The 12,189-nt window shown below is 39.0% G+C and overlaps 1 protein-coding gene across 4 annotated transcripts in view; it reads left to right on the top strand.

Moving 5' to 3' along the window:
* LOC147018536 (microphthalmia-associated transcription factor-like) overlaps positions 1-12,189 on the top strand; it is a 176,847-nt gene that overhangs the window by 62,840 nt on the left and 101,818 nt on the right. The gene's annotated exons all lie outside the window — the stretch shown is intronic.

The following is a 12,189-nucleotide window of genomic DNA, read 5'->3' as shown; positions in this document are numbered from 1 at the left end:
TTAAACTTTTGTTTCCCATGTAGCCTAAATTATAAATATGAAGTTTCGCATATATAGAAGTAGTGGTTCCAGAGTAAACATGAATTAATATTTATCCTTCAATCTAAGATGGCGGCCAAACCATGTGACTTGTGACCTCATAATTTTTACCATGTATGCAGATGTCATGGAGGATGACAGCCGCATATTTTCGCTTCGATAGGTTAAGCAGTTCCAGAGAAAACATTATTTAATATTTTTCTTAAATTCAACATGGCTGCCAAACCATGTGACCTATCAATTAGAAATTAACAAACTTGTATTCCCTACTCATGTGCAATAGGGGTGTGAAGTTTCCCCTTGATCAGATCAGGTGTTCTGGAGAAGAAGATGTTTGAATGTTTTAAGGTAAATTCAAGATGGCCGCCAAACAATGTGACCAATCAAGAACAAATTAACAAACTTGAGAAAGGACCTCATGGGGAATATATGTGTGAAGTTTCGGCTTAATCTGTCTTGCCTTTCTGGAGAAGAAGATTTTTAAAATTTATTCATTTTCAATCCAAGATGGCTGACGAACCATGTGACCTATGACATCAGAAATTTATATTCTGCTTCCAACTGGGTATTGGAACACGTTTGTAAAGTTTCGTGTTAATCGGTAAAGGTGCGTTTTTCTATCCAAGATGGCCGCCAAACCATGTGACGTGTGATGTCATAATTTTTACCATGCGTGCATACACGATGGTCGATGATAATTACAAATTTTCGATTCGTTTGGTTCAGCGGTTCCAGAGAAAACATTATTTAATATTTTTCTTAAATCCAAGATGGCGGCCAAACCGTCTAACGTATCAATTCGAAATTAACAAACTTATATCGCCTACGTGTCCCGAATATAGTTCTGAAATCTCCCCTTCATCCGACCAGCGCTTCTGGAGAAGAAGATGTTTGAAGGTTTTAGGGTTTTTTCAAGATGGCCGCCGAACCATGTGACCGATCAAGAACAAATTAACAAACTTGAGAAAGGACCTCATGGGGAATATATGTGTGAACTTTCATCTTCATCTGTCTTGCCCTTCTGGAGAAGAAGATTTTTAAAATTTATTCATTTTCAATCCAAGATGGCTGCCGAACCTTGTGACCTATGATATCATAAATTTAAAATCTGCTTTCCATCGTCGACCCGAACAAGTGTGTGAAGTTTCGTGTAAATCGGATAAAGTCTATTTTTCTATCCAAGATGGCCGCCAAACCATGTGACTTCTGAGGTAAAAATTTTTTACCATGTATGCAGACTTGAGGGAGGAAGGCACTTGCAAATTTTCGCTTTGATGGCTTATGAAATGCCAGAGAAAACATTATTTAATATTTTTCTTAAATCCAACATGGCGGCCAAACCATGTGACCTATCACTTTGAAATTAACAAACTTGCATCGCATACATGTCACGAATATAGTTCTGAAATCTCGCCTTCATTGGACCAGCGCTTCTGGAGAAGAAGATGTTTGAAGGTTTTAAGGTTTTTCAAGATGGCCGCCAAACCATGTGACGTATCAACAACAAATTAACAAACTTGAAAGAGGACCTCAGGGGGAATGTGCCTGTAAAGTTTCGCCTCAATCTGCACAGCCGTTCTGGAGAAGAAGATTTTTTAAAAAAAACACAAAAAAACAAGATGGCGGCCGAATTACGTCACTGATGACGTCAAAATATTTTTTTCTACGATGAATTTTTGTGTAGATGATGCTCAAGAAATTTCAAATTTTTGCCATGTGGCGTTCTACTTGACGAATTTTTACTGGGATACCTCTTCACTGATGACGTCACGAAAAATCACACGTATACCCGAGAGGGAGCTTGTTCAAATGTATCAAGCGAAATTTTTTTACACTAGAAGGTTTCCGAGATACAGAGGTCCAAAGTTGATCTGTTTTTTCAAGATGGCGCCCGTATCACGTGACCTATGACGTCATAATTATCAATTATGTATGCTATCAAAAAAGATACATATTTGGTGAAAATTTTGTGTCGATTGGTCTTACCATTTCTGAGAAAATGGCATTTAAAGCGAAAAAATTTGGAAATTTTGCAAATTTACGGCGGAATAATAATAATAATAATAATGCGTAACTAGAACTGCCACTTTATAACTGCTGGCAGTGATGACCGGGTACCCAGACGTGTCGGCCTTTGATACAACATGGGACTTTCTGCAGATGACAGTCGCAAAGTTTCGCATTGAAAGGATAAGCGGTGCCAGAGAAAACATTATTTAATAGTGATACAAACACAGGCCTGCTTCGAGAGGGCGCGGAACAGACGAGTTCTGAACCGGGCAGCACAAAGCGTTCAATTTCGTTATTACTGGCTTCTAGATTCAAATAATTAAATAATTCTGGCTCCCAAACCGCGTGACCGATCAGGTTGAAATTTTAAACTTTTGTTTCGCATGTCACCTGAATTATAAATGTGAAGTTTCGCATATACAGAGGAAGCGGTTCCAGAGTAAACATTAATTAATATTTATCCTTCAATCCAAGATGGCGGCCAAACCATGTGACTTCTGATGTCATAATTTTCACCACATGTGCAAACACAATTGTAGACGATAAGTGCAAATTTTCGCTTCGCTAGGTTAAGCAGTTCCAGAGAAAACATTATTTAATATTTTTCTTAAAACCAACATGGCTGCCAAACCCTGCGCCCGATCCCGTTGAAATTTCAAACCCTCATTCCGCATGACTGTTGCACCATAAAGGTGATGCTTCACATTTATTGATGCAGTAGTACCAGAGTAAACATTAATTAATATTTTTCCTTCAATCCAATATGGCTGCCAAACGTTGCGTCGTACCTCAAAAGGGGTTGGAACTTTTTATTCGTCAAGGAGAGGCGGTCATAGTGGTCGAGTTTCGCCTGGATCTGTTCAGCCGTTTCAGAGAAAAAGACGTTTGAAGATATTGTTTTTCAATCCAAGATGGCTGACGAACCATGTGACCTATGACATCAGAAATTTATATTCTGCTTCCAACTGGGTATTGGAACACGGTTGTGAAGTTTCGTGTTAATCGGTTAAGGTGCGTTTTTCTATCCAAGATGGCCGCCAAACCATGTGACGTGTGACGTCATAATTTTTATCATGCGTGCATAATGCCCTCTCGATGATAATTACAAATTTTCGATTCGTTTGGTTAAGCGGTTCCAGAGAAAACATTATTTAATATTTTTCTTAAATCCAAGATGGCGGCCAAACCATGTGACTTATCAATTCGAAATTAACAAACTTATATCGCCTTACTCTCCCGAATATAGTTCTGAAATCTCCCCTTCAGTGGACCAGCGCTTCTGGAGAAGAAGATGTTTGAAGGTTTTAGGGTTTTTTCAAGATGGCCGCCAAACCATGTGACCGATCAAGAAGAAATTAACAAACTTGAGAAAGGATCTCATGGGGAATATATCTGTGAAGTTTCGTCTTAATCTGTCTTGCCCTTCTGGAGAAGAAGATTTTTAAAATTTATTCATTTTCAATCCAAGATGGCTGCCGAACCTTGTGACCTATGATATCATAAATTTAAATTCTGCTTTCCATCGTCGACCCGAACAAGTGTGTGAAGTTTCGTGAAAATCGGATAAGGTCTATTTTTCTATCCAAGATGGCCGCCAAACCATGTGACTTCTGAGGTAAAAAATTTTTACCATGTATGCAGACTTGAGGGAGGAAGGCAATTGCAAATTTTCGCTTCGATGGCTTATGAAATACCAGAGAAAACATTATTTAATATTTTTCTTAAATCCAACATGGCGGCCAAACCATGTGACCTATCACTTTGAAATTAACAAACTTGCATCGCATACATGTCCCGAATATAGTTGTGAAATCTCGCCTTCATGGGACCAGCGCTTCTGGAGAAGAAGATGTTTGAAGGTTTTAGGGTTTTTTCAAGATGGCCGCCAAACCATGTGACGTATCAACAACAAATTAACAAACTTGAAAGAGGACATCAGGGGGAATGTACGTGTAAAGTTTCGCCTTAATCTGTCCAGCCCTTCTGGAGAAGAAGATTTTTTTTTAAAAAACACTAAAAAACAAGATGGCGGCCGAATTACGTCATCGATGACGTCAAGAAAAACATTTTCCGCAGCAATTTTAGGCGTAGATGATGATCAGAATTTTTCAGATTTTTCCTATATGGCGTTCTACTTGACGAATTTTCACTGGAATATCGCTTCACCTATGACGTCACGAAAAATCACACGTGTTCCCCATAGGGAGCTTAGTAAAATGTATCAAGCGAAAAAATTTTCCATTGCACGGTTTCCGAGATACAGATGTCCAAAGTTTATCGCTTTTTTCAAGATGGCGACCGTACCACGTGACCAATGACATCATAATTATAACGTGATTGTGCTATCAAAAAAGATACATACTGTGGTGAAAATTTTGTGTCGATCGGACTTAGTATCCCAGAGAAAATGGTTTTTAAAGCGAAAAAGGGTGCAAAATGCCGGCGGAAAAAGAAAAATAATAATAATAATAATAATAAACAGAAGAAAAACAATAGGGTACCCTGTACTCACAGGGTACCCTAATAATAAACAGAAGAAAAACAATAGGGTACCCTGTACTCACAGGGTACCCTAACTAGAACTGCCACTTTATAACTGCTGGCAGTGATGACCGGGTACCCAAACGTGTCCGCCTTTGACACAACTGATACAACATGAGACTTAAATCATCGTCGCAAAGTTTCGCATTCATCGGATAAGCGGTGCCAGAGAAAACATTATTTAATGGTGATACAAACACAGGCCTGCTTCGAGACGGCGCGGAACAGACGAGTTACGAACCGGGCAGCACAAAGCGTTCAATTTCGTTATTACTGGCTTCCAGATTCAAATAATTAAATAATTCTGGCTGCCAATCCGCGTGACCGATCAGGTTGAAATTTTAAACTTTTGTTTCGCATGTCGGCTAAATTACAAATGTGAAGTTTCGTATATATAGAAGCAGCGGTTCGAGAGTAAATATTAATTAATATTTATCCTTCAATCCAAGATGGCGGCCAAACCATGTGACTTGTGACGTCATAATTTTCACCACGTGTGCAAACACGATCGGAGACGACAACTGCAAATTTTCGCTTCGCTAGGTTAAGCAGTTCCAGAGAAAACATTATTTAATATTTTTCTTAAAACCAACATGGCTGCCAAACCCTGGGCCCGATCCCGTTGAAATTTCAAACCCTCATTCCGCATGAGCGTTCCACCATAAAGTTGATGTTTCACATTTATTGATGCAGTAGTTCCAGAGTAAACATTAATTAATATTTTTCCTTCAATCCAATATGGCTGCCAAACGTTGCATCATACCTCAAAAGGGGGTGAGAACTTTTTATTCATCATGGAGAGGCGGTCATACTGGTGGAGTTTCGCCTGGATCTGTTCAGCCGTTTCAGAGAAAAAGACGTTTGAAGATATTGTTTTTCAATCCAAGATGGCTGACGAACCATGTGACCTATGACATCAGAAATTTATATTCTGCTTCCAACTGGGTATTGGAACACGTGCGTCAAGTTTCGTGTTAATCGGTAAAGGTGCGTTTTTCAATCCAAAATGGCCGCCAAACCATGTGACGTGTGACATCATAATTTTTACCATGCGTACATACTGCCCTCTCGATGATAATTACAAATTTTCGATTCGTTTGGTTAAGCGGTTCCAGAGAAAACATTATTTAATATTTTTCTTAAATCCAAGATGGCGGCCAAACCATGTGACTTATCAATTCGAAATTAACAAACTTATATCGCCTTCCTGTCTCGAATATACTTCTGAAATCTGCCCTTCATCCGACCAGCGCTTCTGGAGAAGAAGATGTTTGAAGGTTTTCGGGTTTTTTCAAGATGGCCGCCAAACCATGTGACCGATCAAGAACAAATTAACAAACTTGAGAAAGGACCTCATGGGGAATATATGTGTGAAGTTTCGTCTTCATCTGTCTTGCCCTTCTGGAGAAGAAGATTTTTAAAATTTATTCATTTTCAATCCAAGATGGCTGCCGAACCTTGTGACCTATGATATCATAAATTTAATTTCTGCTTTCCATCGTCGACCCGAACAAGTGTGTGAAGTTTCGTGTAAATCGGATAAAGTCCATTTTTCTATCCAAGATGGCCGCCAAACCATGTGACTTCTGAGGTAAAAATTTTTTACCATGTATGCAGACTTGAGGGAGGAAGGCACTTGCAAATTTTCGCTTCGATGGCTTATGAAATACCAGAGAAAACATTATTTAATATTTTTCTTAAATCCAAGATGGCGGCCGAACCATGTGACCTATCACTTTGAAATTAACAAACTTGCATCGCATACATCTCACGAATATAGTTCTGAAATCTCGCCTTCATTGGACCAGCGCTTCTGGAGAAGAAGATGTTTGAAGGTTTTAAGGTTTTTTCAAGATGGCCGCCAAACCATGTGACGTATCAACAACAAATTAACAAACTTGAAAGAGGACCTCAGGGGGAATGTGCCTGTAAAGTTTCGCCTCAATCTGCACAGCCGTTCTGGAGAAGAAGATTTTTTAAAAAAAACACTAAAAAACAAGATGGCGGCCGAATTACGTCATCGATGACGTCAAGAAAAACATTTTCGTCAGTGATTTTTGGCGTAGATGATGCTCAGAATTTTTCAGATTTTTCCTATATGGCGTTCTACTTGACGAATTTTCACTGGTATATCGCTTCACCTATGACGTCACGAAAAATCACACCTGTTCCCCATAGGGAGCTTAGTAAAATGTATCAAACGAAAAATTTTTCCATTGCAGGGTTTCTGAGATACAGAGGTCCAAAGTTTATCGTTTTTTTCAAGATGGCGCCCGCACCACGTGACCAATGACGTCATAATTATAACGTGATTGTGCTATCAAAAAAGATACATACTGTGGTGAAAATTTTGTGTCGATCGGACTTAGTATCCCAGAGAAAATGATTTTTAAAGCGAAAAAGGGTGCAAAATGCCGGCGGAAAAAGAAAAATAATAATAATAATAATAATAAACAGAAGAAAAACAATAGGGTACCCTGTACTGACAGGGTACCCTAACTAGAACTGCCACTTTATAACTGCTGGCAGTGATGACCGGGTACCCAGTCCGTCCGCCTTTTGATACAACATGGGACTTTCTGCAGATGACAGTCACAAAGTTTCGTTTTGATCGGGAAAGTGGTTCCAGAGAAAACATTATTTAAGAGTGATACAAATACAGGCCTGCTTCGAGACGGCGCGGAACAGACGAGTTACGAACCGGGCAGCACAAAGCATTCAATTTCGTTATTACTGGCTTCCAGATTCAAATAAATAAATAATTCTGGCTCCCAAACCGTGTGACCGATCAGGTTGAAATTTTAAACTTTTGTTTAGCATATCACCTGGATTATAAATTTGAAGTTTCGCATATATAGAGCCAGCGGTTCCAGAGTAAACATTAATTAATATTTATCCTTCAATCCAAGATGGCGGCCAAACCATGTGACTTGTGATGTCATAATTTTCACCACGTGTGCAAACACGATGGTGGATGATAACTGCAAATTTTCGCTTCTCCAGGTTAAGCAGTTCCAGAGAAAACATTATTTAATATTTTTCTTAAAACCAACATGGCTGCCAAATCCTGGGCCCGATCCCGTTGAAATTTCAAACGCTCATTCCGCATGAGCGTTCCACCATAAACTTGATGTTTCACATTTATTGATGCAGTATTTCCAGAGGAAACATTAATTAATATTTTTCCTTCAATCCAATATGGCTGCCAAACGTTGCGTCGTACCTCAAAAGGGGGTGAGAACTTTTTATTCGTCATGGAGAGGCGGTCATAGTGGTGGAGTTTCACCTGGATCTGTTCAGTCGTTTCAGAGAAAAAGACGTTTTAAGATATTATTTTTCAATCCAAGATGGCTGACGAACCATGTGACCTATCACATCACAAATTTATATTCTGCTTCCAACTTGGTATTGGAACACGTGTGTGAAGTTTTGTGTTAATCGGTAAAGGTGCGTTTTTCTATCCAAGATGGCCGCCAAACCATGTGACGTGTGACGTCATAATGTTTACCTTGCGTGCATAGACGATGATAGATGATAATTCCAAATTTTCGATTCGTTGGGTTAAGCGGTTCCAGAGAAAACATTATTTAATATTTTTCTTAAATCCAACATGGCGGCCAAACCGTGTGACTAATCAATTCGAAATTAACAAACTTATATCGCCTACCTGTCCCGAATATAGTTCTGAAATCTCCCCTTCCTCGGACCAGCGCTTCTGGAGAAGAAGATGTTTGAAAGTTTTAGGGTTTTTTCAAGATGGCCGCCAAACCATGTGACCGATCAAGAACAAATTAACAAACTTGAGAAAGGACCTCATGGGGAATATATGTGTGAAGTTTCGTCTTAATCTGTCTTGCCCTTCTGGAGAAGAAGATTTTTAAAATTTATTCATTTTCAATCCAAGATGGCTGCCGAACCTTGTGACCTATGATATCATAAATTTAAATTCTGCTTTCCATCGTCGACCCGAACAAGGGTGTAAAGTTTCGTGTAAATCGGATAAGGTCTATTTTTCTATCCAAGATGGCCGCCAAACCATGTGACTTCTGAGGTAAAAATTTTTTTACCATGTATGCAGAGTTGAGGGAGGAAGGCACTTGCAAATTTTCGCTTCGATGGCTTTTGAAATTCCAGAGAAAACATTATTTAATATTTTTCTTAAATCCAACATGGCGGCCAAACCATGTGACCTATCACTTTGAAATTAACAAACTTGCATCGCATACATGTCACGAATATAGTTCTGAAATCTCGCCTTCATTGGACCAGCGCTTCTGGAGAAGAAGATGTTTGAAGGTTTTAGGGTTTTTTCAAGATGGCCGCCAAACCATGTGACGTATCAACAACAAATTAACAAACTTGAAAGAGGACCTCAGGGGGAATGTACCTGTAAAGTTTCGCCTTAATCTGTTCAGCCCTTCTGGAGAAGAAGATTTTTTTTTAAAAAACACTAAAAAACAAGATGGCGGCCGAATTACATCATCGATGACGTCAAAAATAACATTTTTGACGATGAATTTTGGTGTAGATGACGCTCAGAATTTTTCAGATTTTTCCTATATGGCGTTCTACTTGACGAATTTTCACCGGTATATCGCTTCACCTATGACGTCACGAAAAATCACACGTGTTCCCCATAGGGAGCTTAGTAAAATGTATCAAACGAAAAATTTTTCCATTGCACGGTTTCCGAGATACAGATGTCCAAAGTTTATCGCATTTTTCAAGATGGCGACCGTACCACGTGACCAATGACGTCATAATTATAACGTGATTGTGCTATCAAAAAAGATACACACTATGGTGAAAATTTCCTGTCGATCGGACTTTGTGTTCCAGAGAAAATGATTTTTAAAGCGAAAAAGGGTGCAAAATGCCGGCGGAAAAATAATAATAATAATAATGCGTAATAATAAACAGAAGAAAAACAATAGGGTACCCTGTACTCACAGGGTACCCTAATAAACAGAAGAAAAACAATAGGTTATCCAGTCCATTTGACTGGATACCCTAATAATAATGCGTAATAATAAACAGAAGAAAAACAATAGGGTACCCTGTACTCACAGGGTACCCTAATAATGCGTAATAATAATAAACAGAAGAAAAACAATAGGGTACCCTGTACTCACAGGGTACCCTAATAACTAGAACTGCCACTTTATAACTGCTGGCAGTGATGACCGGGTACCCAGTCCGTCCGCCTTTGTCATCTGCAGAAAGTCCCATGTTGTATCAGTCGCAAAGTTTCGCATTGAAAGGATAAGCGGTGCCAGAGAAAACATTATTTAATAGTGATACAAACACAGGCATGCTTCGAGACGGCGCGGAACAGACGAGTTACGAACCGGACAGCACAAAGCATTCAATTTCGTTATTACTGGCTTCCAGATTCAAATAATTAAATAATTCTGGCTCCCAAACTGCGTGACCGATCAGGTTGAAATTTTAAACTTTTATTTCGCATGTCACCTGAATTATAAATCTGAAGTTTCGCATATATAGAGGCAGCGGTTCCAGAGTAAACATTAATTAATATTTATCCTTCAATCCAAGATGGCGGCCAAACCATGTGACTTGTGATGTCATAATTTGCACCACGTGTGCAAACACGATGGTGGATGATAACTGCAAATTTTCGCTTCTCCAGGTGAAGCAGTTCCAAAGAAAACATTATTTAATATTTTTCTTAAAACCAACATGGCTGCCAAACCCTGGGCCCGATCGCGTTGAAATTTCAAACCCTCATTCCGCATGAGCGTTCCACCATAAACTTGATGTTTCACATTTATTGATGCAGTAGTTCCAGAGTAAACATTAATTAATATTTTTCCTTCAATCCAATATGGCTGCCAAACGTTGCATCGTACCTCAAAAGGGGGTGGGAACTTTTTATTCGTCATGGAGAGGCGGTCATAGTGGTCGAGTTTCGCCTGGATCTGTTCAGCCGTTTCAGAGAAAAAGACGTTTGAAGATATTGTTTTTCAATCCAAGATGGCTGACGAACCATGTGACCTATGACATCAGAAATTTAGATTCTGCTTCCAACTGGGTATTGGAACACGTTTGTGAAGTTTCGTGTTAATCGGTAAAGGTGCGTTTTTCTATCCAAGATGGCTGCCAAACCATGTGACGTGTGATGTCATAATTTTTACCAGGCGTGCAGACACTATGGTAGATGATAATTACAAATTTTCGATTCGTTTGGTTCAGCGGTTCCAGAGAAAACATTATTTAATATTTTTCTTAAATCCAAGATGGCGGCCAAACCGTCTAACGTATCATTTCGAAATTAACAAACTTATATCGCCTACGTGTCCCGAATATAGTTCTGAAATCTCCCCTTCATTGGACCAGCGCTTCTGGAGAAGAAGATGTTTGAAGGTTTTAGGGTTTTTTCAAGATGGCCGCCAAACCATGTGACCGATCAAGAACAAATTAACAAACTTGAGAAAGGACCTCATGGGGAATATATGTGTGAAGTTTCGTCTTAATCTGTCTTGCCCTTCTGGAGAAGAAGATTTTTTAAATTTATTCATTTTCAATCCAAGATGGCTGCCGAACCTTGTGACCTATGATATCATAAATTTAAATTCTGCTTTCCATCGTCGACCCGAATAAGTGTGTGAAGTTTCGTGTAAATCGGATAAAGTCTATTTTTCTATCCAAGATGGCCGCCAAACCATGTGACTTCTGAGGTAAAATTTTTTACCATATATGCAGACTTGAGGGAGGAAGGCACTTGCAAATTTTCGCTTCGATGGCTTATGAAATACCAGAGAAAACATTATTTAATATTTTTCTTAAATCCAACATGGCGGCCAAACCATGTGACCTATCACTTAGAAATTAACAAACTTGCATCGCATACATGTCACGAATATACTTGTGAAATCTCGCCTTCATGGGACCAGCGCTTCTGGAGAAGAAGATGTTTGAAGGTTTTAGGGTTTTTTCAAGATGGCCGCCAAACCATGTGACGTATCAACAACAAATTAACAAACTTGAAAGAGGACATCAGGGGGAATGTACGTGTAAAGTTTCGCCTTCATCTGTCCAGCCCTTCTGGAGAAGAAGATTTTTTAAAAAAAACACTAAAAAACAAGATGGCGGCCGAATTACGTCATCGATGACGTCAAGAAAAACATTTTCGTCAGTGATTTTAGGCGTAGATGATGCTCAGAATTTTTCAGATTTTTCCTATATGGCGTTCTACTTGACGAATTTTCACCGGTATATCGCTTCACCTATGACGTCACGAAAAATCACACGTGTTCCCCATAGGGAGCTTAGTAAAATGTATCAAACGAAAAATTTTTCCATTGCAGGGTTTCTGAGATACAGAGGTCCAAAGTTTATCGTTTTTTTCAAGATGGCGCCCGCACCACATGACCAATGACGTCATAATTATAACGTGATTGTGCTATCAAAAAAGATACATACTGTGGTGAAAATTTTGTGTCGATCGGACTTAGTATCCCAGAGAAAATGATTTTTAAAGCGAAAAAGGGTGCAAAATGCCGGCGGAAAAAGAAAAAGAATAAATAAAAATAATAATAAATAAACAGAAGAAAAACAATAGGGTACCCTGTACTCACA

This window comes from Eptatretus burgeri, chromosome 10, assembly GCF_056783735.1.
Source record: "Eptatretus burgeri isolate ZD-2024b chromosome 10, Ebu_testis_v1, whole genome shotgun sequence".
Classification (NCBI taxonomy): Eukaryota; Metazoa; Chordata; class Myxini; order Myxiniformes; family Myxinidae; genus Eptatretus; species Eptatretus burgeri.
The sequence above is the reverse complement of the archived record's forward strand: the minus strand, read 5'-3'. Positions and strand labels throughout refer to the sequence as shown.